This window comes from Xiphophorus couchianus, chromosome 4, assembly GCF_001444195.1.
Source record: "Xiphophorus couchianus chromosome 4, X_couchianus-1.0, whole genome shotgun sequence".
NCBI classification, from domain to species: domain Eukaryota; kingdom Metazoa; phylum Chordata; class Actinopteri; order Cyprinodontiformes; family Poeciliidae; genus Xiphophorus; species Xiphophorus couchianus.
In genome coordinates this window covers 19,330,634-19,337,264 of record NC_040231.1, presented here as the reverse complement: position 1 = coordinate 19,337,264, position 6,631 = coordinate 19,330,634, and positions in this window count along the sequence as shown.

Here is a 6,631-nt window from a genome sequence, read left to right as displayed (position 1 = left end):
TGATCTGTTGAAAAATATTATTGCAATGGTCTAAATCATTTCAGTATCACATCATAATAATGTTAGAGATGTCTTAGTAAAGAGTGCAAAACCTAAAACGTATGGGGAATTTTTGTTTGCTTGTCAGTGGATACTTTAGGTATAACGTTGAAACAAATAATGGCAGAAATCAAATATTTTTTTTAACAAGGTATTTTTTTAAGTGGTGAATTTAAAAAATAAATAAATAAAAGAGCCTTAGTGTGATAAAATGTGTTTATTTAGGTACATTGCATTTAAATACAAAAACACTGCCAGTGTAAAGCAACAAATACACAAAGGGACGAAAAAAGTAATATTCTAAATCGAAATGGCAACAGAGGAAATACACAGGTCATAAAATAATCATGCAAGAAAGTTAGTTCATAATCTCAGGAAAGCTGATGCTAAAATTCAAAAAATGACTCAAAAGGAATTATTGAATCAATCCAATGGAATAAAAATTTGTTCCTGACAGAGAAAATTTACTTGATGTCCTTTTTTTGTTCCTTACTGCTGATGTTGAACTGAAGTTCTCCATTTTAACATAAGATCTTTGAGATCTGCAGAGATGCAGTCAAAAGAAAGAATCAAAGTAAACCTGTACTTTTACCCTTTACTTGACTTGTTTTGTAAATTTATCTGAACTAAGAGAAAAGAAATAAGAAGAAAATGGACAGAGAGTAAATTGTGACGTAATTACACATTCCAGTAAATTAAAACCACACTGTGCTTGTCAAGCACTGAGAACTGCAGTGCCTAGACTTAGTTAGAGCTGATTTTATGTTGGGCTGGGGTCTGATTGAAGTACAGGTCAGCTTCCTGAGTGTTTGTTTTACTGCCTGAGAATGACTTCCATCACATCCCACTTAGACATGTATTGATCACATGAATGAAAACAAATGAGACTAATAAAATCTGAGGGGAGTACTTTTACATTCCACAGTTTGTGTTTGTCTTTTGGAGGTGTGTATGTGTGTCTGCACTTTGTGCGCGTGTTGGTATATGGACTTTTTACTCTTTGTGTGCATCTACAATGAGCTAAAGTTTGCCATTTTGATGCTGATCGGCATTGTTTACTGTTTTTTAATCCTGTATAGATTCAGATGTACAAAGACAAGTGTTGTTGTTTTGGTTTTCTTAAAGATTGTCAGTTTTTGTAAGCATCACTGCACTTGTTAACGACAATGCTGGAGCAAACCTCTCTTCACAGCAGGGTTATTTCATTGTGTCTGGTTTGGCTTGGGGGTTAAAACTCTTAAAAAGAAGCCTAAAGTCTTGAGATTAAACATCCTTAACCTGACTATCATGATCCAGAGTTTTTGTTTAAACCAAAGCAGCTTCCAGCATTCTGCCCTGGATGTCCAGTGCCCTTACTATCTGATTCTATCTCACTCAAATGGCGTCTCCTTAACATCTCAGCTGGCGCTCCACCAAAATGCCCCCATTGTGCACACATGCTTCCTGGCACAAAGCGTGCTGTGTGTGCCGTGTAAACTTTGCCACACCCTGCTCTTCACCATATGCGCTCGCACTCCATTTGTCAGGAAGGGGGGAGGGAGGTTCAAAAGGGGTGAAATGGGAGATAATCAGAATCATCATTGATGTTAACTAAATCTCAGGCCATAGCAGAGTGTTGAGCCTCCTGAAATAAGCAGCAATAAAAGCTGCGTTTGAAGTTCTTGTGTGTTGAGCAGGAGATTATTTTAAATACTGATGAAAAATCATTCAAATTCAAAGATTATGAGGATGTCACTTTAGTCAATGCTGTTTAACTATCGGGTGAAGACATGGCGGAAACCAGATATCTACATGCACTGCACAAAAAAGACATAACTTTTTCTTCTCACTGTGTTTTAGGTCAATTAGGATTATCAAAAAAGTTCCATTTACCAAATATAAAAATGGTGAATGATTTTTTAAAACTGTTTTTTGTTTTACTTTCTTTAGCTTCAGAAGTTTCCATCCATTTCCGTAGTATTTGTTAGATTTGTTTTGTTAATCTGGTTAACTTGGGCAAAATATTTTGGACTTCCATTCACAAACTGTTCACAACAGTTTGCTAAAATTTGAACCCAATCCTCCTGATATAACCCAGTCAGCCACCTTTCTCACACATCTTTTTAACTCTCCTTACAGATTTTCTTTTGCAGTGAGATCAGGACTTTGTGACAGCCACTCTGAAAAACTTACTTCGTTTTCCTTAAGTAACTTTATAAGTAATTTGACTGCAAGGCTAGAATCATTGCCACAACAGAATAGAATAGAATAGAATAGAAATATCCTTTATTGTCTGACAGTGGAGAAATACATGTAGAAAAGCAGAGTTGAGGTATGTAGGTCCACACAAAGATCAAAAAGTGTTAAAAATATGTACAAAAACAAGATCAAAGATAACCTACGTTACAGTAAAAATGCTGTCCAGTTATCAGAAACAGTACTGTCTCAAATAACTTTTATTGAAACTTGAATTTGATTACTAACATTGTGTAGTGTTGCTATATGTCCACATATTGTTCTTTCTTTATTATGTTAAATAATTTATTTAATGCACCAGTCCCTTCACCCTCAAACACTACTCAAGAGTTGGAAACATGTTTTCAAATAAATGTAACATTGGTCATCATGGCAAAACACTTCCTTCATTTTCATCAGACCACAACACATCTCCCCAACAGTAATGTCTTCGTCCCTAAGTGCATTTGTAGGCTTGTTCCTGTACTTTCATGTTTTTTTTGGATTAATGGACTCTTTCTCTTTAATTGGCCTTTTAGTCCATGCGAGATGGATAATGATGCTCTTTTAGCAGCTTCAAGCAGCATCTTCATAATGTCTTTTGGTTTTGTTGTGGATTGGTTAGAAGATTATGCTCCAAAAGAAATCTCCAAATCTTTGGAAGACAGAACCCATCTTTTGGGTTATGTGATGGCTGGACATTCCCATTGTGTTTATTATACTAATTCATAATTTTTAAAATGATTGAATTTGGCAACTTCAGGTATCTAGAATTTTACCAAACGATGAACAAGACTTATGGAACTCCACATTTCTATTCCAGATATTTTGCATTATTTCTTTTGATTTTTCCTTGATGTCCCACAAGAAACCAGTCCATTTCACAAGTTGCTTTAAAACACAGCCACAGATTTGCCTCCATATGATCAAAATTAATTAACTTATTAGAATAGTTAATTTAACTGCTGGGTGCTGGCTTACTGTAAGTCTGTCTTTAACTGTTCTGATGTTACAGAGTCTAGATGTAAAATTTACCAATTTACCATTTTTAGCCATAACATTGTCTTCTGAAGTTTTTCAATTGTTTAAATTCATAGTAGTCTTGGTACATAAAAATTTCTAAATTAAAATACATTTTTAAAAATTCTCAAAAAAGCATCATGCTCATTATTCTGGTATTTAGAAAGGATACATAGTTTTGGTAATCCCCGCTGATCTAAAACAACAATCGATTAGTTAATGTCTCTCAGTGAAAAAAGAAATTATGTCTTTTTTTACCATCTATATAAATATCTAGTTCAATAGCAGTAAACCAGGGTTTCATGATAATAACTGGTATGTTTTTTTTTTTTTTTAGAAATCAAGCTAAAATTCTTCTTTCTACACATTCCACATGGTCAGTCAATCACACCAAAATGTTTACTGGACAATCTCATGTTTCTGTTTTAGGGAATTCTCTTTAGGAACTGCTGGAATCAAAGAGAGGTTAACCAGCAACATTTTTATTTACATAATGTACAGATAATTGTGATGTGTCCTGTGTGTAAAAAAAAAAAGAAAAGAAAACATTTATTGGGGTTGTTGATATCTGTCAGTCACTAACTCCTCTCTTTCACTTCCCTTTCTCATTGTAGTTACTCATTTGTGGGGTGCACAATGTTAAATATCAGCCATTTATTTTTTTGAAATCTGTATAGTGTAAATAATAATATAAATGTGTATATAAAACAAATATTCTTCTGGTCTGGTATTGATGTACATTTCTTTTAAAAGTGCCTTTTAAAAGAAGACATTTATTATAAAGATTCACTGGAGTGGTTCTACTATGAAGTCTTTAAAGATGGTAAGTTCTGTAAAAGTTATGTTAAAAATTGAAGTGAAAATCAAGCCTCAGAAAACAAGCAACAGCATGCTAAATGTGGTAACAACTGTTTTCTAAGCAGATTTATATCTGCAAGTAGAATATTATTTGATGTTTACCTGTTAAAGAAAGTTTGCATGTTCGCCCGGTGCTTGAGTGGGTTCTCTCTCGGGCTTCTTTCCACAGTCCACAAAACACGACTCACCCAGTGAGACATGGGGAAATGTGCAGAAATCTTGTATCTGTACGGAGCATTTCAACTTCTTAATATAACTGCACATATATTAAATTAAAACAAAATGTCTACCTGCAATCTAAAGTATTGAATTACAATAAGTAGCCACAGTTTTGAAAATGTTTATTATTATTATCAGCTAGAACGCAACTTAGATTTATAAGCTTGTTAACACCTAGGTTTAGATTCGGAAGAAAAATGTCATTACTGAACAGAGGAGGAGTGAGAACTGCCAGAAAGAGTGTTGAAGCAACCTGGTTGCCTGTGCGTATTTAGCACCTTTGCACCCAGCTTTTCCAAAGTGTTTCTTATTCACTGATTTATACACATATCCAGTCTACTTCTTGTTTACTGATGCAACACATTATTTAGTCATACCTGCTTAGTTTCCATGTATCTCTCTTGACTACATCCAATGTCCTATTCTGTAAGAAAAAATTCAACTCAACATGCTCAATATGTCTTCCACAGATTTAAAATTTTACCACATTTTGCTTTCATATTTCTCCCCATCAATAGCTGTGGTGTGTTGTCTCTCTTTTGAGTTGTTGCACATATCTAATTAGGAAAACAACATTCTCTACCTCCTACACTCTGAGTTTCAATACAACTTCAAAGTGAGACATCATCTTGGAGAAAGTGGTGCTTGGTGTATTGCCAGGAAGTGTTTAATTTACCAACTCATCTGGTCCGATGCCTCTCGCTATTGAGAGCAATTTTGATCTGTGATCATCAGCGTAGAAAGCTCCAGCAGACTTGCAAGAAGAAGATGAAGGGACGTGGATGTTGCTGGTGGTGAAAAAAGGTGAAAGCACGTGAGTCTGAAATTCCAGAGTGACTGCAGCGCCGAGGATAAAACTGAGAGCTGTCACGACACAGGAAGCAGCAGCAAAGGATGACAGGAGCGCTGGGCTACAGATAGGCACAGTGGGTGTGCGTGGGAAACTTGAATAAACACTCTAAACAAGCCTCAGAGCAAGAAAGACAGGAATTGTGCCTCCCCTGCATGTGGGCTTGTAAGGTGGAATCCTTTTCCTCGTCTCTTTTTTTTTTTTTTACAACCAATGTGGATAATGTTCAACTATAGTCATTTAATTATTAAAAATAGGAATATGAATGGCTCACTTACAAAGTAGACTTCTCTAAGGACATTTATATTTTCTCTAGTTTCCTTTTAAATTGTTGTTCAAATTATATTTAGATCTATTTAATAATTTTTTTTAATAAAATAAAAAAACAAGGCAGTCATGAGTACAGTAAAAGGTTTCAGATGTGTGACCATCTCATGTACAGTGGCTCTAAAGTGTTAAGACCAGTTATAAGACTCAGTTATAAGACCAAGTTTCTGTGATGTAAAACAAAATGACACTATTATAAATCATTTCAAAATATTTTGCACAAATAATTAAATATTTCTTATAAAACCCAACTATAAAAATGTATGTTAATAGAAAAAAATACAAAAACTAATAACGTAGTTTGCATTGTTTTTCTAATCTTCTGAGAATCTGCATCTGCTATTTTCCACAGCTGTATTAGTTTTCTTACATTGTATGTTTGACCTTCCTGTTAAATTTCACTTTGCTATTGTTCTCTTTTTGTGTGTTTTCATTTGTGTGTAACTTTGCAGTTGGTATAGGTGAATTTCTCCATAAAATGACAAAAAAATTAAATAAATTCATTCTAAACTTGGTGGCAAAAGTGTCCAAACTCTTAAACTTATACTTTGCTGAAGCACTTTTTGATCTTTTTTAGCATTCTACTTCTTGACTTTAATATTTTCCAATCTACTTTGCAAAAGTTCTCCAAATCCAATAAAACTTGTTCAGTGCTCTGATTAGTTGTTTTTTTTTTATCTATTTAGTTTTGTCCTCTGGATAGGCTACTCAAAACCTACATTTATCTGTCATAGACTTGCTTTCTTGATGGGAAAGTAGGCTTGGACTCACTCTGATGCACTACAATTAAATCTCTTTTCATCTTCAGCTTTCTTGCAGACACCTGAAGATCTTGACTGACTGGTATCTGGGGCAGGTCATAACTTCATCCACCTGGACAAAATCCTCAATTTAAAAGTAAATCCTGAGTGGGATGCTGCCACCACCATGTGTCGGTTCCATAACAATTTGGGTTGTTTATGTGCAAAATATATTGTGATTACAACTAAAAAGTTCAAATTTGGTTTCATCAGACCATAACACAGCCAAGGGTTTGTATGATTTGTAAGAAGCTGAATCACAAGGTGTTAAAACAAAGTATTAACATCGGTGAGCATTAATGCA